Below are 24,023 nucleotides of genomic sequence, written 5' to 3'. Positions count from 1 at the left end.
ATTGAAAGATATTTGCTGATGCCAGAGAAAGGGGAGAGAGAGGAGATCCCCCATCCCAACAAAACAAAAGTAAGAACAAAAGAAAAATGTGGCTACATAGTTTTGAATATTTCGGTTTCAATGAATACATATGAAATGCATATATGTTTGAAAATGCAGGTTTCTAAGAACTATACAAAAACTTCAACAAAAGCCAACAAAATATCCAAATTAGTGTCCATTCACAGGTGGAATTCCTGTTCAATGTTGACAACGTTGTAAGGTCTTCAGTGCATTACAGGAGGTGAGAGTTTATCCATCCAGTGTTGTAATATTAGTCTTCAGCTGTCAGAAGAGCTTGGAGAATCCATTTGTGCTGACTATGTGTTAAGTTCCCGAAACAGTAAGATAATTTAGGTAGATAATTTAAAAGAACATATATATTAAAAGTAAATATTAAAGAGTGTTCCAATACAAATTTTATCCATATTATAACCTCCGCCCCAAAAGGGGCAACTACTGGGCATTGCCAAACATATGCTTAAAAGAAGCATTAGCTGTGTTACACCTCCAACAGTTAGCTGACTTAGACAAATCCTTATTAAAGAGATGTTGTGGATCCAATAGACATGAAACAAAAGCTTTTGCTGAATAAGATGCAACCTGAGATCCATAGATGCATCAGGTACAGATGCCAAGGCAGTAATCCATTGATTAGGCAAAATGGGACAATCCAGTTCCCTATTCCATTCCTGATTAAGACACTGTATATCATATTTATTCACCAACAATATAGACATGGATTGTAGTCAATTTGCGGTGTCAATAAGTGCTTCTAAGAGCGAGGGGGACACTAAAGCTGTAATAGTGGCAAGACCAAACCTAGATACTTACAATTGCTGCAATTGCAAGTATTACCATTCTTTTATTTCCTTCTGTGTAAGTATATGCCCCCCAAAAAAACCAGATCGGGACCACCGCACATGGGCAGGTTTAAACCTTCCCACCCAGCCACTTTTTTCTCTTTAAATTACACACACAGACACACTGCAAAAAACAACAACAACCCTCCATTGGTATCCAATAAATAGCATAGTGAGTAATTTAACCCTCACTCTCAGGACCAAACTAGACTTTACATTTGTTATGTAGTTTGTCCTTGAATTGGTGGGTGAGCTACGTTGGGACTGTGGGAGAAGGGGCAGCTCAGAATCACCCCACAGCTGCTCTTCACAATGAGAAGAAAGCTCCCATAGGTGCCAGTGGGGTTTTTCTTCCCATAGTGAATAGTAGGTATGGAATAAGGTCTGTGGGTGGGTAGGGAGATTTCCATGGGGACAAAATGATGGCAAATGGTTAAACCCATCCCTATCCCCACATCATGGTCCCATTCTGGCTCCTTGCCCCACTCACTAGCTACTTGTGAATGAAAAAACTTTTGCTCCAGGGGAAACTAGATGACAAACATCATGTGCAGTTTGATCATCATTTCGTTGTATCATTAACAGTTCCTTGATAACATATACTTGCATCTGTAGCTCATCGTGATTTGAATTTGTTTTTTTCAATCAGAGGAAATAAAAAAAAAGTCCCAAGTCCAATGCTGGAGACCAGCCCTCGAAAGGACTAACTAAAAAGGAGGCAAAAAGGTTCATAAAATTATATAGCGAGGCAATGCTGAAGGGCACTTCATGGGCACTCCTACTATACCCTTAAGCAGTACTGCATCAGAACACTCAACAGCTGAACCTTTTTTTTAAAAAAAAAATTGAAGTTCAAATTTACACAAAGATTGGAGGGAGAGTAGTTCAGTTGCTAAACATCACTAATGATGTGAAAGGAAAGACTGATGAGAAGTCTATGGCAGGCGTGAGCAAAAGGGAGCTGCCCAGATGTTTGGCTTTCAACTCCCAGAAGCCTCTGCAGCATGGCCAATGCTTAGCAATGCAGGCAAAGACTTTTTTTGTTCTGGCAGGCCTCTGGGTAATAGTCTGGACTTTGTTAATGCTGTGGATTTTTTTATTTGACATTTGTCTTTTAGTCTTTAAAATGTTTTAATATTATAGATAATTATATTTTAAACTTTGGTATATTTTTGTTTTAATTGTATATGTTTTGAATTTTGTAAAGCCGCCTTCAGTCCCAGTACTGGGGAAAAGATGGGATATATATAAACATAATATATAAATTGAAATCCAAAACATTTGGAGATCTACACCCTGCCCACCCCTAGCCTATGTGTATTCCATACAACAGCCACAATTTCAATAAGTGCAGTAGCTCATGGAAATACCGCTCCCCTCCCAACCCCCAGCAACAAACAGAGATGAGTACGATAGGCAGGTTGATTCATAATTAATTTGGCATCTCATGTTAATTTTCTTGATGTCTTTCAGGCATCTAGAAAATCAATCTGGACTCTGAATTAATTATGAAATTTGGTTACAGGCCCATGGAATCTCAGGGCTGATTCACATAAATGTGCATCTTCACTTGATTACTGATGACATCGCATTTGAGGTGGCACCTGCTGATAATGAAACGTTTGTCTGCAGTGTTAGATCTGCAACGGTACATCATATATGGAGGTCACAGCTCCACATTCGCAGTCAGCAAGAGACAAGCATGCATGTGTGAACTAGCTCAGCGGTAACAAGGGCCTGAAGGCTTCTGAGCACGTGGTGAACTTTACAAAACATTGTATGCCTGCAGAGAATCTGATCCCCCATTCACAAAGTGGCCCTAAAAGATTTCATTAAAATAAACTTTGGAATTCCTAAGCAGCATCTTACACTACCTCATTTTTTCTTGATGATATTCAGCCAGTTGTTTGGGAATCAGGTTCTTATTTTCTAGAGTTTTATATTTTAAGTCTCAGACCGCCATTAATTTCTCTTAAGTTCAGCTTCTCCCAACTATCCTGTTCCTTACATCTATTTCAGTATGTATGAAAATTTGTGGATTTAAAGCGCCTCTCTCTCTCTCTCTCTCTCTCTCTCTCTCTCCTGTACTTTATACCAGTGCTGTTTGTTTGGGTTTCTTTTTCTTTTCAAGTTTCTCAATTTGCAGGTTCCACAGCAGGTTCCGTAGTATTTCAAAGTTCTCAGCATGTATTCAGTCCTTGAGCTCCATCACACCAGAGATTTATTGCATACTCACAATTCCTGGTATGTGGATTTGCAGCGCGGTACTCACATGATGTCGTCCCTGTCCTGCACTCATCTCACTCCTTCCCCCCCCCGGCTGTGTTTTATTTTAGTGCGGGGAAAGTCTGGATTATTTTCCCTTCTCGTTTTTTCCTTTGTTGGGGGCGTGTGCTAATAGAGTCTTGATGACGAAAAGGAAGGGTGGGGTGGTTCTCCCCCTCCAGCATGGTCATTGTAGGGACTTGTTGGTTGGTTGAATGTACTTTTTAGTGCTCCAACCACCGCCCCCCTCATTGCCTGCAGAAACGGAGCCCAGATGAAACCTTAAAAGTAATTGCTAGATAACAAAGCCAGAGTGAGGTGGGGGAGGAAGAGCCCACCCCCATCAGAGTACCACAACCAATGAACTGGAGGAGGAAGGAGAAGGAGTGGGGTGGAGTGGAAGAGCAAACATGCAAAAACCCATCTGAAAGGGACCGTGTATGAGGGAGCCCTTGCAGTGCTTATGAAACAGAGGTAAAAAAAATTCAGAGACAAACCAGAGGGGGGGAAATAGGTGTGATGGAGCCCCTTGTCTGTCCATACTGAAGCATTAGTAAAAGATTAACCTAGGGTGACCATATGGAAAGGAGGACAGGGCTCCTGCATCTTTAACAGTTGTGATGAAGAGGAAAATCCTGTAGGTGTTATTTGTATGCATGCAGCACCTGGTGAAATTCTCTCTTCATCGCAAAGCTGCAGGGGCCCTGCCTGCTTGACCAGATACAAAAGGGCGCAGGGCTCTGGCAGCTTTAACTGTTGTGATGAAGAGGGAATTTCAACAGGTGCTGCATGCATACAAATGACACCTGCTGAAAATCCCTTTTCTATGCAACTGTTAAACATACAGGAGCCCGGTCCTCCTTTCCATATGGACACCCTAACTATACTGTGCCTGTTTACCCTACCCTGTGCCTGTTTGCATTCTCTTCCCCTCCTTATTGTTCTACTATGATTTTATTAGATTGTAAGCCTATGCGGCAGGGTCTTGCTATTTACTGTTTTACTCTGTACAGCACCATGTACATTGATGGTGCTATATAAATAAATAATAATAATAATGATAATGATGAAAATGTCATAAGAAGATAACATACACCTGATAAAGGAAATCATTTATTTATTTATATTTCTATACTGCCTTTCCACCAAAGTCACCAAGGCAGTGCTCAATCTTTTTTCTTTTCCTTTTATACACTTGGGAAAAAAAAACAGAAATAAAAACAGTCTGGAATATTAAAACAACCCTAAAAACATTTTGTAATGTCAAGGCCCACATTAATAACGCAATTTTGGGTGTATTATTTATTTATTTATTAAATTTATATACCGCCCCATAGCTGAAGCTCTCTGGGCAGTTTACAAAAGTTAAAAAACAGCGGACATTAAAAAGTATACAAAATTTAAAACCATCAAAAATATAAAAACAACAGTATACAGTATCCATTTTAAACAACAACAGTTCTGGGGTCCATTAAAAAACAAACAAACTAGCATATGCTGTTAAATGTTACTAAATGCCTGGGAGAAGAGAAAGGTCTTGACCTGGTGACAAAAAGATGACAATGATGGTGCCAGGCGAGCCTCATCGGGGAGATCATTCCATAATTGGGGGACCACCACTGAAAAGGCCCTCTCCCTTGTTGCCATCCTCTGAGCTTCCCTTGGAGTAGGCACTCGGAGGAGGACCTTAGATGTTGAGCGTAGAGTACGGGTAGGTTCATGTCGGGAGAGGCGTTCCGTCAGGTATTGTGGTCCCAAACCGTGTAATCCTATAGTCCCTGTAATTTAGGGTGTGATCCTATCGAATCTCCCCCTCCAAGGTCAGAGGGAGAGAGAGGGTAGTATCCAACGTTAGTTCTATGTAGAGGAGGCCCATTGAAATGAATGGCAAATCAGTTAAATTAACATTGGATACAACCATCAGATACCGCTCCCAGTCCCTGCAGAAAAATCTGCACTCCTTACCACTCTGCTGTTGGAGAAGGGAGAAAGGAGGAATGTCGCGGGGTGGGCAGGGATCCTTTGGATCCACAGCTTTCCTTGTTCTCAGCAATGCCCCCAAACTGGTCAGTCCTGGAGCTGGCATAGATTAATTCCCTCTCATTGGTTTCAATGGGAGAGAATCAGTTAAAAGGCAGGAAACTCCCAGCTGGGTAGGAGGAAAAGAAGTGGATTGGAATGTACAAGAATTTCATTTGGGCTCACAAAACACTTAAGTCCCATTTGCAGCCCCAAATGCAAATGCGAACAGGGGAACATGTTCTCCAAAAATGTTTGCAAACTGTCAAGCATGCTGTCACATCCAAAAAGAAATGGACGGAATTTTATTGAACAAGTATTTTGCAATTATAAATTGGATAAATTCCTGGAGAAGGCTATCAATGGCTACTAGTGCTGATGGCTAAGTGCAACCTCTAGTATCAGAGGCAATAAGCCTGTGTGCACCAGTTGCTGGGGAACATGGGTAGGGGGATTCTGTTGCACCATGTCCTGCTTGTGGTTCCCTTGATGACAGCTGGTCGGCCACTGTGTGAACAGAATGCTGAACTAGATGGACTCTCAGTCTGATCCAGCAGGGCTCTTCTTATGTTCTTATGATATGTGCAATTTTCCCATTTGCGCAAATGAAAAAGAGATTGCAAGGTAAACAAGATGAGAAGAACATCAAGCTGATGTTTGGAGAATCTGGGTGAACATGAATGCTTATTCACTTATCCCTAGGTGTGAAATTTCTAGTCCGCCCTCACTTCTCAATATCTCAGAGGTTCTGAAGTCAAATCTCTCTGAGATAAGGGTTAGGATTTCCCTGCCTGATGTATTCCCCCCATGTATTTTATGTGTGTGTGTTTGTATTAAAAAAACCCATCTCATTCTGTGGCATTATCTTAAAATGGTATTTCAATAGTATACTCTATTTTAATAATCTCTGGGCCAGAAAAACGAGTTGTAAAGTATAAAATCATTGAACAACTCACAGAAGACCCACAGTGAATTTTAGGGAAACCTAATGGCTTCGCTATTGTGCCCCACAAACCCATAAGGATCAAAGTCTGTTCCTTGCTGCACACACTGATTTGAGTTCTATATGAACAAGGGCAATCATTTAAAAGGGGTGGCAGGGGGTGGGGATATGGCTACAGTTTTCTACCAGAATTGTAATTTTCATTAGCAGGGCACTTAACATAGTTGTGATAATGGGAAACATAAGGCACTCCTTATGAAATGTCAAACATGCAGGGAAAATACAAGTTTCCTGTTACAAAATTAAACGTTAGTAATGAAAAGGTTTGCAGCATATCTCTCTCTGAAGTGAAAGGCAGGCCATGAAATGGGTGTCTTGCTGTGGTCTGTCAGAAAGTGGTAATAAGCCATTTAGAAGGACTGAATGTTTGTGCCGTTTCCCATCGTTCTTGCTGTAGTGTAAACCCATTAGTTGGTCTTCAGTTACGTAGAAGGAAGGGAGTAGTAAGTGCCTTACAAGTGTATGATTTTGTTTCAGGTCATCTTTGCAACCCTTGCTATGCAACTGGTGACGTTCAAATAGTTTCATTCTAGACAATTTTATGACACCTAAGATTTATGGAGTACCAACAATGCACTAAGTGTTGGACACAGAAGAGTTCCACAATCCCTGTCCTTTTGGGCTTATGTGCCTGATTTGATTCACTGTGTTTGCTGTTGCTTTGTGCCACAACCAAGGATCTGTCTCTACAGCTCTCTAAGGCCAGTGCTATATTAAACTGATCAAAAGCTCCCCCGAACCCTGTAACCAGGGCCAATGTCAACAGTAGACATGGCAAGACACTTGCCAAGGGTCTAAACCCAAGTAGGGGCCTACTGACCAGAGGCATTTCTTTGGTGAACAGGGTGGCCGCCTTGGGCACTCAATTCTGGAGGTGCCAAAACAATGCCCCAAAGGTAGGCTGACCATATGAAAAGGAGGACAGGGCTCCTGTATCTTTAACAGTTGTATTGAAAAGGGAATTCCAGCAGGTGTCCTTTGTATATATGAAGAACCTGGTGGAATTTCCTCTTCATCACAATAGTTCAAGCTGCAGGTGCCCTGCCCTCTTTTAAATCTGGTCACTCTAGTATAGCTCCTGCACTTTAACTGTTGTGAGGAAGAGGGAATTTCACCAGGTTCTCCATATATACAAATAACACCTGCTGAAATTCCCTTTTCTATGCAACTGTTAAAGATACAGGAGCCCTGTCCTCCTTTTCATATGGTCACCCTACCAAAGGTGGTGGCAATGCTCCATTTTATACTCTATATCACCCACCCATCAATGCACCCAGAGAGTGAGCCCACCCACCCGGTCTCTTATTCTGAGGAATTTCCCAGAGAGAGAGAGATCAGCTGGGCTCTGTGGAATGCTGTGGCAGCCACAAAAAGCACCCAATGTGGCTCACCAGATTGCTAACCAGGCCTAAAAGCCATACTTTGAGAGGTCCTTGTTATGTCTAGCTCTGCTCTTTTGGGGTTGGAAGAAGGTGATCAATCAAAATTAGACTCTGAAGTAGAAGAGTCGGCACCAGAAACATGCCAGCCTGTACCAGTGGGGGAGAAAGCTCTCACTGGCTCTCCAGAGTTCCTCAAGGGCAAACAATACACAGTCAGCGTGAGGCCAATGTTCTTCTGAGGAGGGAGCACTGAGAAGTTAGCCGATCCTAGAGCATGCCACAGACTAAAACAGGTGGAGCTAAAGGAAGGCAAGAGAAAGTCAGCCCAGCTGACATCCCGACAGAAGCTGCATCAGAACTAGACTCTCTGAAGTTAACACGTCTTGGGAAAGGGCTTTCCATTCTTCTTGAAAGGACAATTGTCTCACTTAGTTTGCATAGTTTTGCCCAAGAAAAAGTTTCTAGAGATTAGACTCTCTTCAGGTGGGAAGAGATGTTTATTGAATGTTGCTTGGATAAAGCTTTGTAGATTACTTAACAAGACTCGTTATTGTCTCGCAAGAAGGCGGGAGGTTTTGAGAAACACGACAGTCCTTTATCAAAGCAAGGCAATGCGGTGAAATGACTATGATGACTGCCTGTGCTGCTATGGCACAGGCCATCTTCAGGGCCACCTTACCCAGAGTGCCTCACATCTGAGGTGGCACCAGGTTGGGGCAAGGTTGCTTTAGAGAGTGATGGGGGACTGAATCCAAGATATCAGGTCAGATCATGGGAAATGGCTGACAACCTACTTCATGAGTTTCATTTGGGAGCTGTGCGTGGGAAGTGAAAAATAAAACTGCATCCCCCCTCCCCTCAAGCTCCTAAACCATTTAAAGGGCAGAACACATTTTATAACAGCAACTGGCATACCAGAGGCAGTAAGATAACCTGGAAATTCATAGTGGAAATCCAACAAGTAGAAACCTTATGAAACTAAAGCCTTCAGAGATGTTTTTTTTAACCCTTAAAAGGAACATATCCACTTTTAAATTAAAAAGAGAGTTAAATCTGCCCACCCCCTGCACCCACCACACAATTTTACTGACATAGATCTGAACAAATCACGCTAGCATGAATCGAGAAGCTCATTTTAAATGTAAACAGAGCAACCCCACACCACCAGCATCAAAACTACCAAGGGAGAGGAATGTGTAGGCAGGAATAAAGCTGGAGTTTGAGATCAGCCGTATATGAGGAATACAGAAATAAAGCAGACAACACTCAATTTTCTAAAAAAAGTGGTGAAATTACCCTTGTTACCCAACTACTTGAGGCCGAGAGTAACTGTTCATTCGGCATAGCCTCTGCAAAGAAGGGAAATACTTCCTCGTTAATTTATGGCTTCAGGCCAGTGTTTAGCCTTCTCTTGTATATATTTGTATGCGTGCCTCCAAAGTTCAAGCATTAAAAGGGGGACTGGTTTGGCTTTGGTAGAAATTCCTGGTGCCCATGATGTTTAAATTGTCTCATGAGCAGACCAATAAAATTTCTGACATTTTCAACTCCGCCTGGTAATGACTACTTGGAATCAGCTCGCAGTCTTTTTATAGCATAAAACTAGCCTAAGGAATTTTACTGCACCAACGCACGCCTGTACCTCATGCTGCAGAAAAGGATGTTGTGAAGACGGGCAAATCGCTGTCAGCTGTAATGTTATTCCAACGACCTACACTGGAATCATTGCCACACAGTTTCCAAATTCTTACTTTGCAATGCTGAGGTAGATTACTCCGAAGCTATCGGGATAGAAGGAACCACCCTTTCCCAACTGGCTGCCCTGCAGATATTTTGGATTACAGCTCTTAACTTTGCCACTCAACAGGTCCATTGGCCATGCTGGAGGAGTAGGGACAGTTGAGAATTTCAGTTCAGTTCATTTTTGATACAAATTTGCCAACATTTGCAAATTTCTTCATATTCAGAAGGGAAAGAATTTGAGATTAAGAAGATTTGGGTCTTTGGTTGAAGAAACCTAAACTGGCAGATTTGTCCATACAGGCCCAGGGATTTGAATGCTTAGATGTCTGAGTTTGAATTACTGTGTATTCTAGCATTTATTACGTTGGAGAACATTCAAAAATGGCACTCCTTCTTCTATTCTGAAGTCGCTACAGTCCATTCTATCACCTTATTCTGCTGCATGTATTCACCAGGCTTTGTGACTCCCCCAATATGAGTGGAGACATACAGTATGAAGGTTAGAAAAAAAGGGTTGAAAGAGCTTTTCTGTGATCTTTATATAAACTCTATGTATATTTTTGTTTGTACTGCAGTATGTTGTTTACTTGTATCTTGTCTATTGAATTTTTTTAGCACTTACAATATTTTATATGTTTAGTAAGTGAGAGCCAGTGTGGTGTAGTGGTTAGTGCGTTGGACTGGGACTCAGGAGATCTGGGTTCTAATCCTCACTCAGCCATGAAGCTCATTGGGTGACTTTAGGCCAGTCACTGACCCTCAGCCTATCTCATGGGATTGTTGTGAGGACAAAATGGAGAGGATGTAAGCTGCCTTGGGCTCCTTGCAAGAGAGAAAAAGGCGTGATATAAATAAAATAAATAAATAATCCCCCACCCCATACACACACATAGCAAATACTCTCCAAAAAAGCGAGAAATTAACATACCAGGTCCAAGTTGAGCCAATGGGAGTTTGCCTGTCACTGGGATTAAAACACTAGTGGGTTAAAATATACAGGGAATATATTTAAACGAACAGTAGCACTTCCAAAGAAACTCTCTTCCATGGGAAATGATCAGTGATAACTTGTACTAATCGCAACGTCAGGCATTATATGTTTTCCCCTGAGTGTAGTAGAAAGCCAACATAATGTTTCCAAATTTATAATTATAACATTTTGTTGAATGTACACTCATTTATAGAAACTGTGTGGATGTGACAAAATAGAAACTAATTTATTTTTACAACAGCATACATTATTCCTTTCTGCCCATCATGTAAGACAGCCTTCCCCAACCTGGTGCCCTCCAGATGTTTGGGACTTCAACTCCCAGCCAGCATGGACACTCGTCAGGTATTCTGGGAGTTGCAGTCCAACACATCTGGAGAGCACCAGGTTGGGGAAGGATAATATAGAAGGAACTGTTGTGTGTAGAGCAGACCTTAAGAGTTGATCTAAGGGGTAATATAAATAAGGGGTAAGCAATGGGATACCCACAGGCACAATGCACCCTTGGACTTTCTTGGCACCCAAGGAAAGTCCCATACTACTTCCACTTGCTTTTTAATTAACACATGTTTTTATCAGCAGCTGGGATTCCTACAAAATAAGTTTTTGTTGGTATTGAAAACTGCGGATTCAAAGGATTTGTCCAATATGCTGGAGCTCAGTCCCCATCTCTGCCTTGTACTCAGTCTTTTGGGGAAGGTTACTTGTTCTTTGCCATGACCCCCATGGCAGCCATTTTGTGATGGTGCCCAAATGTCAAATGTGCCACTGAGCTAAACTGTCATCTTTTCCTGATTCAGTTAAGTAGATGGGGGGGGGGGGTGTCTGTCTAAATGAACGGAAAGCCTCAGGGTGGGTGCGCGGTGGCACTGCATCGATTTACCCAGGCTTTTTTTCTCTGGAGTGAGGAGAGCACGGCATTTCTGCCACCTATCCTCACTTTGGAGTCGCGGCAGTTGTGCAGCCAAGCAAATGGTGACTCCTGATTTTGGTCACCATCCGCCAAGGCAGAGCCAGGCCCAGCGGGCCTAATGGTTACTGGAAAGCCCTTGCCGACTCCCTCCGTCTAGATTACTCACTGCCACCCCACACCAGAGGTATTGCGGGATTTGGCAGCAGAGTGGTGCCAATGTGGTGCTGCGAAGGCAACCCCTGGATGATGATGACAACTATTGGTATGCTTGGAAATGCCCCCTTTCATAATGGAGTGGCAGTGGGCAAAATCCTGTGTGGGGAGTTCAGGGGGCGGCTGCATATTTTGTAACCACCGTTTTCCTGATTGCACACCAGTAACTGCTAGTTTTGTATCATAACTACACTACTAATGGTGGACCTCATATGCTTGCCTTAACTGTGCAATTATGTGAAAATGTTTTATATTAACAAACTCTTAATTTAGAGCAGCAGAGGGAACTGCTGGATACAACTTACACAGTCAACTCTTAAAAATATGCAACCTCCGACAGTAAAAAGCCCAGTTACTACCAGTAATGCTGCCAGATTCCACCCACTTTCCCTAAATTTTCAGTCGTCCTACCACCTAGACCCCCCAAACCTTACTAGAAGCATTCTCATTAGCTGCTTCCCCCATTGCGTCACCACACAACAGCATGGGGAAGGAGGACTCTGAAGGTCCATCTTCATACTGCTGATTGACGATGGTAAGCAAACATCACATGACATAATCACACAGGCAGACCATGTGACATAACCAGCCAGAAAGGGGGCACATAGCAGGGTGAGGCATGATGTCATGCCACATTGTGTGATTCCGCTCTATGCTTTCCAAGTGGCACCTTGATACTGAGCATGTGCAAAGCCTTGGATACACAGAACAAGATCTCACATTAAAGGAGAACTCTTGTCCAAGCTCACATGGATGCATTAGTTACTTTCCAAGAAAATAACGAATTCTCTTGGGGGAAATTCACCCATAACTAATTATTTTTAGGAGTGTATTGAATTTTTGCCCAAGAACATTTTCAGGGCAAAAGGGAAGCTTTTTGCAGGGGGGATGATGACAAATTTTCATGAACCCGCCCTTTGCTTGCTTGTTTCATGAGCTGTTTACCACCAGTTAGCAGATGTTTATTTCCCTAATCAACATCATTGGTGTTTAAAAGTGGGGCTTATTTCTGAGGTGATTTAGGCCAACGAGGGATCACATAGACAGAATGGTAATGTCATGTCATCAGACAGCCAATCGATTTTGGTTGTTTGATTTCAGAAAGTCACATTAGAACAAGGGCAGGAACCACTGTCTTGTGAATAGGCTTTCCGACAATACTACAATTCCTATCAGGTTTGTCTAAACAATGACATAATGGGCCTGTCCAACACGCTAAGCCATGGTTAGGCTGCTAACCCTTTTGCATCAAATGGTTAGTGAGCATGTTTAAACCCCAATTATGTAGCCACCATGGTTAAGAATGGTCCACACAACATGCAGGTTCACACGACACGCTAAAGCCATAACGTTTAGCTCAAAATGCTTAACCACCATGGCTTAGCGTGTCATCTGAACAGGGTCAATGAAGCCAAACCAGAGTGAGGGCAATGCTTCTGATCACTGCTCTGAATAGGCAATCATTTAGGCTTAACACTGTATGGCCCCTAAGAATTGCTGAAGAAAGAAAGTGTAAAATGGAAGAGTGTAGTCTGTGGGGGAGGCAAAGGTTTTGTTTTGTTTTTGTTTATAAACCTCTAATTATGTCTCATTGATGCCTTATTGAAATCAGTGGAACTACTCTAGTGCAAGTGGTTTGTACTAATAAGCTATATTGAATGGACTGCACAAGAATTAATATTTATTGAGCTCGAGTTAGACAGCAAAATAGCATATATCTGAAACAAATACCAAACCTCTGATTAAAGTTCAGTGGCACATGTTATTTATTGCACACTGTAGTAAAATATTTTCACTTTAAGCAATGACTATGTCACTCTAAGGAGTGGCCAAGTGGTTAAGGGCACCCTTGTATTTAACAAATCACCTGGTCACCTGCAAGTGAGTGGGCATGACTCCCTCTTTCCTCCACTTGTCCACCTGTTTTACACTTGCTGCAGAGGAAGGAATGTCTCTGTTATGATTCCAAGCCCTCCCACTGAGATGTGAGACACTAAAGAGTTCTGCTGTGCAGTCCACAAAACCATTATTTAGCAAATAATTTAGCAAACCATTATTTAGCAAATAAATAATAATAATTTAGGACCTCTTCACACCTGAAGGGAGTGTGAATGCTAGGAGCTATCCTCTAAGCTTAATTAGCTTAACAAGGCAGTTGCCTATCAACTAAATGGACAATTTCCCACTGTGCCTGACAGCCAGACCCTTCCTTCAGGCAGGGTCTTCAAGCCGCAACCTCTATCATTGGCTAGTTTGGCAGACCACCGACCACCTGCCACCTCCTCCCAACTCTGTCTGCTTGACCCTGTGATAGACTCTGGGATCTGTCAATTCCGGTGCTTCCTCACCCTCTGACAACGACTGAGTTCCCAGGGGGTGGGGAGAAGGAAGAAGAACATCTCTGAGGCTGAGTTCCTATTCAATAAGCTCCTGGGAAGATTCCTCCTTGACTCCTGGAGAGTCTTATAGAGTTTCCTCCTTCACTTCCTGTCTCGGCCTCTTCTTCTTCAGCCTCTGAGTCCAATTTGGTATGCACATGAGGGAGAGCAGGCCTTATCCTGACAGACTCTTCCTTTACAACCAGTACAGAAACACAGCAGGCTGGCAGAGAGTGAAGGGGCAGATCAATCTGTCCCTCTTCCAGCAGTCTGCTTGGTAGAAGGCAATGTTGTTTACTAAGACTTGGAGGCTACCAAGAATCTAATGCAGGTTTGCTGGAGCACAGTAGTGATCTTTGCTTCCACTCTCTCTAGCAGTGGTCCCAAGAACGCCCCCTTTCTCCATCTTTGCATTCCAATTCCAAGTGCGGAGGAGTATCCAGAACCGCACTGGCTATGAAGGTGAGGGATACGAGCTGGAAGCGCAGTTTCTAGGCTCCAAGGTCGGAGCCCTATTTCTGACCTCAGAGCCCAAAAATCAAACAACCCTGTCCCTCCAGATGCTGTCTGGGGGGACATAAGATTGCTCCCTAACGTGCTAAGAGGCTAGTAGCCTGCATTTCCATACTGGAGATATTAAATTATAATCCCAGCTGCCGATAAAAATATGTATTAATTTTTTAAAAAAGTGGGAAGGGTAGGGCACCTCATTGCCTAATCCTGGGTTATGTGATACATTTGACTGGAGAAATTACATTGGGTTGGTTTAATCATACTTCTGAACCCCTGGATTTGAAAAAAAAAAAAGCTCAAGAGTATGGAATATTGCAGATCAGAGGTTGGATCCAGATTTAGGCACATGCAACTGGATGGTGGAGGCAGACATCCCCACTCTCTCAACCTCACAGCAGTCCCTCCAGTTCTCTGAAATGCTATGCAGAGAATCAGGGACCTGTGCTGAATGGGGTGAGATGTGTTGCGTGAAGGGAAGGGGGATTCACAAAAAATGGGCAGAGGCACCTTCCATGTCTATAGAGGCAGTTCCTGGATCCACCCCCGAAATATAATTTGGATTGGTTTGAAAATCTGGCAAAAACCGAAGGAAGTGGGTGGGGGTGGGGGTTGCAAATCACAAAGTAGGCAGTAGCAATGAAGCTTCATTTCAAGCTACAAATGAACTTCATGACCCAATTCTACATAAAATACAATTATGTCGCCATCATAATTGAATATCGGTATCTCAGTCTAGAATTAGATGTTAGCCGAAACCACCAAAATCAATAGCACTTCATCTCCTCCTCTTCTTCCCCTGGCAATGTCGAGTGCAGCAAAATGTGACATCACTGTGCTGAGAATTTCCCTGACCCTGCTTAACTTCACTGGCTGCCATTTGGGAAGCTGGGAAGCTTGGGAATGTGATGATGCCACAGGTTTTGTATTGCTGCATCTTACTAGGGGTGGTAGAAGATGTGGAGGGTGTTGCTACCTAGTTCCACTCTCAGAATAGCTGCATTCCCATAACACACAAATGCACTCCAGCGAAAGCGCCCAATCCATTAGAAACGCACACACATCTGCAAGAATGATGTCAATGCAAAAGGCATTAATTAAGTTGAGAAATATACAGAATGGATGCAAGTGCTCACTAAACTCCCAAGGAAGTAGATAATTTGCATCCAAAACTGTAACTGCATAATAAATACCCAGACTCAAATCTCTTTAGGCGGTGGCTCTCAATAGATTTCCAAAAATGTACGCTTGCGGAGTAAACAGAATGCCTAATGGCTTCCAGCAGCATATCAGATTTGTTACACTTATGGGAGGTTTGGTGATCAAATATTCATGCCCTCAGCTCTTATGCAACATGGGAAACTTTTATCAACTTGTGGAATAAATCAAAAGTTCACCAGATGTATGAGATAAAGAAATTATTTTCACTGACATGGGTTATTCCATGAATTATTAACGTCAAGTAAACTCGGAGGGAATGATCTAGAGAACGTTTCTCTTGAAGAAGTTCTTGTGATGAGAATGGGACCACTACATTTCTAATGGAAACTGACTGACCAAAATAATAATGTTTTCTAAAACAAAACAAAAAATTGGCTGATCTGACTACATATTTATGCACAGCCCACCCACCCCCATATTTCCAGAACTCAGAGTTGTAAACTTGGACCCTCCTACTTTTGCTATAGCTCATGGTTAATTACCACCAAATGTGCATCTGCACTACTGCTCAATCTGGTGTAACAATCATTCCCTGCCCCTATGAACCTTGGGAAGAGAGCCAAAGTGAATTTGACACACATACACGACTCCAAATTCTCCTCTGCAAATTTTGATGGCGAATATTCTCTGAATCTTAAGAGAGCGTGAACATATTCTCTAAATATCAAATTAATCTTTGCTTTTCCACATCAACATCTGACATACAATAGTTTTGTATTAAGTGTCAACATTTGACAGAGGGTTACAGAACAAATAATGGAGGAAAACTCATGTCTAGAGTAAGATTGGGCATTCATGTTCTTGGCAAACTCTTTAGTAAAATGAGAACACTCATGGTGCTGTATAAATAATAGCCATTAAGTCCACATCTGATAAGTGCCATTTGATTATAGTTTGCTCATCACAGAGCATTTTTATAAGTTTGTAAGACTTCAGCCCACTATTCAGATGTAATTTGAAGAGTCAGAGGAGGGTTAGCAAATGTGGGGGTTTCTATGCCTAGGAAAAGTCCCATCAGGGAATTATAGATTTATAATATCAGCAAGTCAGATCCCTGTGCATTTCCCCATTGAATATAGTTTGTAAAAAAGAAGTACTTTTGTCACAATGCAGATAGTTTAATAAAGTATGAGGAGAATCTAAGGTACCTTTCCCCAACCTAGTGTGCTCCACATGTGTTGGTTGGGGATGCTGGAAGTTGTAGTCTGGAGAGCACCAGGTTGGAAAAGGCTGATCCAAAGCATCAAATCTTAAAATCATTTGGTACCTCCAATTTAATCTTTGTATATTCATAGAGCTGCACCCTAGGGTGACCATATGAAAAGGAGGACAGGGCTCCTGTATCTTTAACAGTTGTATTGAAAAGGAAGTTTCAGCAGGTAATTTGTATATATGGAGAACCTGGTGAAATTTCCTCTTCATCATACCAGTTAAAGCTGCAGGAGCTATACTAGAGTGACCAGATTTAAAAGAGGGCAGTGCACCTGCAGCTTTAACTGGTGTGATGAAGAGGACATGCTGTGGTTAAGCAGCATGGTTTAGCGTGTTGTCTGAACAGGGCCACTGTCATCCAAACAAACCCGTTTTATTTAAACAAAGCCTTTTCCACAGAGCCCTCTCAGGCCGTGTCCTCTCTCTCCTCAGGCCAGAAGCAGTAGGTGTCTCCCTCAACTACTTCCCGGTTCCTTCCAGGAAGTACCTCCTATTCCAGGCTAAACCCAGTAGTTTCTTTTTCATATTGTTACGCTGCCATGTGCTTTGATCGTTCAGGTTCTCACAGTCTCCTTCTTGTTCTTTGATGTTCAGTAGGGCTGTGCTCTGCTTCTCCTCGGACCGGAGAAGCAGAAGCGGATCGGGGGGCTTCGCCTCGCCTTAAGGCGGAGGCGAAGAGGATCAGGGGAGCAGTGGGGCGTTGCGGAGCGGATTGATGTGAAGGCGGATCCTTCGCCTCAATCCAGAGCTCCGCAAAAAAGGTAAGGGGGTTTACTTGGCCCTGCTGCTGTCACCCATGTGGCGATAGCGGCAGAGCCAGGTAAGGGGGCAAGGGGGAGGGAGGTCTTACCTGCGTCCGTCACGGCCCATCGCCAGCTTCACTAGAGCCCGCGGCTCAACCAGGAAGTGTAGGCCACAAGTGGGGCCTACAGTTCTTGGTTGAGCTGTGGGCTCTAGTGAAGATGGGATGGGATGGGATGGACATAGGTAAGGGGGAGGAGGGAGGGGGGCCTTACCTGGCGCCGCTCCCCGCCACTGCGGAGCTCTGATTCGGAGCGGACCCTAGGCAGATCGAGGCGGGGCGGAGTGGGCCCAATCCGCAATTTGCAGATCAGGAGTGAAGAGAATCGGTGGGTCTGTGCATAGCCCTAATATTCAGCATTCTTCTTGCACCATCACCAGGTTTAGAAAGGATTGCTAGCCTGAGCTTGTATTCATTTAACTTGCCCAGAGGTCCTCAAAAGGAGCAAGTCTGCCAAAGGTGAAATTTAGGATTACCACTTTGGTCCTGGCAAGAAAAGGCTTGCAAAGAAAAGCCCCTTTACAGCTATCAAATGGGTGGGAATTCAAGTGACATCTCTCCATGCCATACATGCCTAGAGAAACCAGCCAAACCCACCAAACTCCTTTGCATTGCATGGGACTCAGGCAGCCTGAGGAGAGCACGTGTTTCCTTGCTGTTATTCCTTTTCTACTCAGCTGCAGGCGCAATAAGCTGAGTCACGATGAGTGACTCAGCTGAGCCTGTGGAGGACCGGCGATGCTCTGGAAAAGGCGCCAGATTGATGCATCTTTTTCTCTGCTACTGCTGAGCAGGCTCAAAGCACCATTTTGGAGGTCAGAATTTCTCTGGCCGGCTGGACCAGGAATCCAAGATTCTTGCCCAGCTGGTCGGGATATTTCAGAATCTCCCAGAAATCGGGACATTCCCGGTTTTCCAGGACATATGGCAACCCTAGAAACATGGACCTTGCCAGGCAAAGAAGTGGCAGCCATTCTAAATAGTGCTGCCATGAAAGTTATATCAGGGTCATGAAGGGGGATAGAATCTTGTCACAGTTTCCACCAAATGGTTGATACTGCAAATCAGTAATCCTTCAGTAATCTGAAATACGAGTGTTGGCTCTGTGCCAGCAAATGTGCCTTCATATACTTCTGAAGAAATTATGGCCTTTTCATTTCTGGGGGAAAAAGTAAGCTCCCTCACACAGCCTCTTTTCTTTCTTTTTAATGAGTAAAATATCAAGCACTTTGCACAAAGCAAACTAATCACAGAGAAGTATGCAAATGAATCTTTCTGCATGGCTGGACAAGTCTATTCAGGATACAGTTGGGGACAAAAAAGTTAATTTTTCTAAATGTATAACTATCTCATTCTCTCACATTTCCCACAAATAATGTAACAAAATAAAGACTAGGATATCAAACTACAAAAATGCATTAGCATCTCCTTAGGGGGAAAAAGAGGAAATATATCAAAAAGTAGTTTTAAAAGTATCAGGCAAGACAATATATATATATATATATATATATATATATATATATATATTGGGGAGGGGTGGTTAGGGAAAATAAGGGTTTAATTCAGATTGGTCAAACCAAATGCCAGACTATTGGGAATCTTGACACTGCCAAAAAATGACAATCATTAGGAGTAAGTTAGAAGACTTTATTATTTTGCCATTGTGGCCCTCCAAATGTTTTGGCCTTCAACTCCCATCAGCCCTAGACAGCAAAGCCAATGGTGAGGATCATGGGAGTTATAGACCTTTATATCTTAAAATGCATCACTTCACTTCCACATTGCATAGCTGCTACATTTCTGATCCTAGAACAATAATAATAACAACAACAACAACAATAATAATGGTAACCCTGTTAATTTTTTTATTTTTCCACACGTGCAGAGTTTCACATTTTAAACTCACTTAAGTTGAATCCTATGCATGTTTAGTCAGAGTCCTGTGCCTGTTTAGACAGAAAGAAAGCCTACAACCCCCAGTATTCTCCAGCCAGCCATGTTAGGGGATTCTGGGAGTCGTGAGAACTTTTATTGTCTAAAGACTGTGCCTTTAACTCATCATCTCACACTAGCATGACTACAGGAATAAAATATTATTTCCTTCTGCTGCCCTGATCCTGAACACACTCACTTAGGAGTGAGCACCATTTTGTTATAGAAAAGTGTGTATTTATTCCATAAACCAGCAACGGAAGCAGCAGGGCTAGGCAGATGCATCCTCGGTGAGGCAAAGGGGTGTGGAACTCCTAGCAGACGCAATGCATATGATGCACCCAGCAGGCTGTCCTGGCTAAGCTGCCGCTCCTTGCTTTTCCTGGTCCTCTATCTTGTGTAGGGTGACCATATGAAAAGGAGGACAGGGCTCCTGTATCTTTAACAGTTGCATAGAAAAGGGAATTTCAGCAGGTGTCATTTGTATATATGGAGAACCTGGTGAATTTCCCTCTTCATCACAACAATTAAAGCTGGACACAAATCAATCAACCAATCACATTATTACAAACTATTAAACCCTATAGTTATGTCGCTTTGAACCAAACTGTACCAAAATGGCATTAGATTTTAATTTCCTAAACTTCTAATGACTGCAGAAGAAAAGAAAGGGAGGGGAGGAAGAAAAGAAAAGAACTAAATCAGTTGTAATAGTAAAAAAACTGGGAGAAATCTAGGAATGCCTACATGTAGGGAATAAATTAGCAGAGTATTAAGTAGTACAGATGAAGTTAAATTGTAAGGCTAGGGGTGATTACAAATTGCATCGTGCAATTGTACTACCTCTTTCATGGAATGTTTTCCCCACCAATTCTTCTGCTGTTTTTCTTTCCAGTGATGAAGCCATTAAGGGTCCGATCCTATGCATGTTTAGAGGGAAGTAAGTCCTACAACACCCAGCATTCCCCAGCCAGCAGGCAACCTAAGGAAGAAAAGATGTAATATCTGCCTTTAGGAGCTTTCTGACACAGAGCATCCTAGGACAGCCTTCAATGGATCCAGCCTCCCTTGATCGGCTTTGTCATGCCTCTTATTCTGGAAGCCCCAAAGTGGTTCCACAGAGGCGCTGCGTCAATTATATGATGCAGCAGCCACCTCAAAGCCATCGCAGGGCTTTCCAGAGTAGCCCTGATTTTTAAAAGTCAGGGACTTGCCTGATTTTTCAGGATGGAGTGAGGTGAACACAACCCTTCGGCCATCTAACTGCACTCCATCCCCGATGCGGAGGCATGGCTGGGCGGATGGTGACCCCTGATTGGTTGCTGTCCACCCAGGCAGAGGACTGGGGGCAAGCTTGGTTGCTGGAAACCCCTCACTAATGCTTCGGCATCGGGATTATCTGCCGCCACCCCAAAGCAGCAAAAGCCCAGGGTTTAGCTTATCGTGGTGGCAACCTGCCACCATATAGGCAGCCCCTGTGCCCCTTCTTGCCTTTGTAGCACTGCACCCCTTCCCTTCTCACTAGCGCCTTCGGAGCAATGCATTCTGCCACCTAGTGGAGGCCTCCACCTCCAGACCTCTTTCTCCGCCCACAGAATAGGAAGTGCACAGCATGGTAAGGCCTCTGGATTGCAGCCTAAGAAGATGGTGTATATCTGGCGTAAGATATTCTATCTCACACTTGCGTATTAAGTTCATGATTTCTTTGAATTTGGCATATGTCGCTGAAACGACAATGATCAATGCAGGCAATGTAACAAATAATCCCCGCTCACTCCAAATATGTAATGAACTGTTGAGATAATAAATGCTGTATATATTTCAAATGCGGGCCATGATATTCTGGTGCAAGCCACATGTAATTTGAATGGCTCATTAATTTCAGCCCTGCATTCTTTAGTATTGCTGAGGCCATTGTTCAGGTCACCGCGGTTGTGCTTGGTTCTAAAGAAAAAGCAACTACAGTCAATTCACGTATTCTCCTATGCAACAAGAACGCAGAGAAATTGTTTTGTCATGACGACTCAGCAGGCCCTTCCATCTGGCATTTTTATTCATCATCCTTTGATATGCTGACTCTACTCTCAGTATGAAAAAAAATAGAATATGCATGCGTAAAGCAGTTATTTTGCAAGGCGGGTGGCCTGATTCATAGCTCAATTTGTTTGTTTGCTTATTTATTTATTATATTTCTTAGCTGCCTATCAAGACCAAGGTCTTCCTAAGGCGACATATGATATAAAATAGTTAAATTCAATATATATATATTTAAAATAATATAAACAGTTTTAAAATAAGGCAGTCAGAATAAAATACAATTTCAAATATTTAACAGCAGCAAATACCAGGAAATATTTTCAGTTAAAAACCAGAGAGAATAAACGTGTTTTTAAAGCACTCTTAAAAGCAGCCACTGATGGAACCAGCTGTATCTCTCTTGGGAGAGAATTCTGTAGTATATGGCCACCACTGAGAAGGCCCTCTCTCTATTGCCTACCAATCCTAGGGAGCAATCGTATGGCCCCTAGACAGCTTCTGAGGTGCTGTAGGATTGTGCAGAGGCCCCTCTCAGTGGTTGGAGACAACACTCTGGCCTTGGAAAGGGGTTGGAGATTTGACCACTTCCCCCCACCCACCTCTTTGCAGTATGGAAAGAACTGTGCTGGATGCTCTCTGGTGTCAGAAAAGTGACCTCACAGAGGGGGAAAGGGGGTTGTTCCAGTGGGTGAGGAGCGGATAAGACTGGAAAGGCCAGGATACAAACCATCCTGAGGTCTCTCCGGCCTCCTTCCCACCCCCTCTGAAGCACCCCGTTAGATGGGCAAAAATGCCCATCTAGCAAAAATTGCAGGATGGGAGGAGAGGGATGCAAAAATTGCCTCCCTTGCTACCCCTACCTTGCATAGGATGATCATAAGCCTTCAGGTTCAGGGGCTTACAATCATCTTACTGACTGTGCCCTTACTGATCTTAGTGGCAGGCCAGTAAGTAGGGTCTCCAAAGATGAACTTAAAGCACCAGAATACTCATATGGGTGTGTAGACAGTCCTTCAGATAACCTGGATTCAAACTGTTTAGGTCAGGGAGAACTTCTGGAGGTCTAGGGGCCCATTCGCCCCACTTCTGATACACATCCAGGGACCACACCCCTGCCCACTGCTGTGTGGCAGAATTTGCAACTGAAATTCAGAGGTGCAGCAAAGGTGACAAACCAGCAACAGCATTTTTTCCTTTAAAACAAGGTGTGCAGGGAGAGCAGGCCTTGTTTTGGATAACTATCATGCTCTTGGGAGGCTTCTAGGAGCTCAATTCTGCTTCAAAACAAGGTATGCGCTTCCCACGTGCCTTGTTTTAAAGAAAACTTTTATGCCACTGCAGCCACACCAGCCCCAAATTCAGCAGTGGCAGTTGGAGGTGGCAAAAAGGCCCAAGAGATTTAGCTCTTTAAGAGAAAGTGTTTGGATTGACACAGCAATCTTAGGCTGGCTGAAGGGCCGTAGGATTTGGTGGAAGGCCCGCTATGTCAAAAGAACACGACAAACACTGCTGACATGCAAGTTATGCCGGCAGAACATCACTGGTGCACTGAGCAGAATACTCTGTCCAATTTTTATATTGTATTTTATGATGCATTTTGTGGTTTTAATTGTTGTGAACCGCCCAGAGAGCTTCAGCTATTGGGTGGTAGAGAAACGTTTCCATTCTATCTCGTTGTTGTGCCTGAGTTTGCCTCCCTCTTCTCCGTCCTCATCCTCTTTTCCTTTTGTGTCATGTCTTTTAGATTGTAAGCCTCAGGGCAGGAACTGTCCTATTATTGATCTTTGTAAGCTGTTCTGGGAGCCTTTTTCAGCTGAAAAGCAGAAGAGCCCCCTGCTCTGGTGTGGATTTTCTATGTATTTAGGTGACTGAAGTTCCCTTTATGTATTCAGCTGACTTCACCTCATACGTAATGCGGAGCTATCATGTCTCGTCTCACGGAGGTAATCATATTGAAGACTGAGACTCATTCATACCCTGTAGCCTTACGGCTGCTAACACCAAGTGCCAGATACAGACACTGACATGGAGTAAGGGCAGAGAGCCAGCAACAATCTCTTATTACAAACAGGTGAAGCCCATATCTGCTTCAACATGAGGAGGACCTGAATTCAGCCCCGCAGAAAGCTGTCACCATGAACTTTGCTCAAGGTGCATTAATGAGGAGGAAACCCTACACCACTGGAAATCCCCGCTTTGCTAAGAGGCGTGAAAACTCCAGAAATGCCGTGTCAGGAAGAGGAATGCCCAATGTAACCGAGAAGATCAGCTCCGCCCTGCGGCGTGTGAGGAGAATTTCAACCCCTTGCTGCCAGCTGGAGGAGGCCAGGGAATTTGGTCCTATATCACTCAGCTTGGCAAACGCTGCAAAGACAGTCTGAAGCGGCAAATAGAAATGATTGTATTTTAGCAGAATTAAACACATCTTGGTGGTGATGGTGGGAAGACATCACAAATTAAAAGAGTGAGTGTGCTTGTCAAGAGATCCATGTATCTTCTT

The 24,023-nt window shown here is 43.3% G+C and overlaps 1 protein-coding gene across 1 annotated transcript in view; it reads right to left on the bottom strand.

The window, feature by feature from the left end:
* Positions 1-2,962: 2,962 nt before the first annotated feature.
* Positions 2,963-24,023, bottom strand: part of SMIM13 (small integral membrane protein 13) — a 312,816-nt gene continuing 291,755 nt past the window's right edge. Inside the window, exon 3 of the transcript XR_010025657.1 lies at positions 2,963-2,984. The gene's annotated coding sequence lies outside the window, so the exon portion shown is untranslated. The remainder of the gene's footprint in view (positions 2,985-24,023) is intronic.

Source organism: Elgaria multicarinata, chromosome 7 (genome assembly GCF_023053635.1).
Source record: "Elgaria multicarinata webbii isolate HBS135686 ecotype San Diego chromosome 7, rElgMul1.1.pri, whole genome shotgun sequence".
Classification (NCBI taxonomy): domain Eukaryota; kingdom Metazoa; phylum Chordata; class Lepidosauria; order Squamata; family Anguidae; genus Elgaria; species Elgaria multicarinata.
This window is presented reverse-complemented; position numbering and strand designations above follow the sequence as displayed.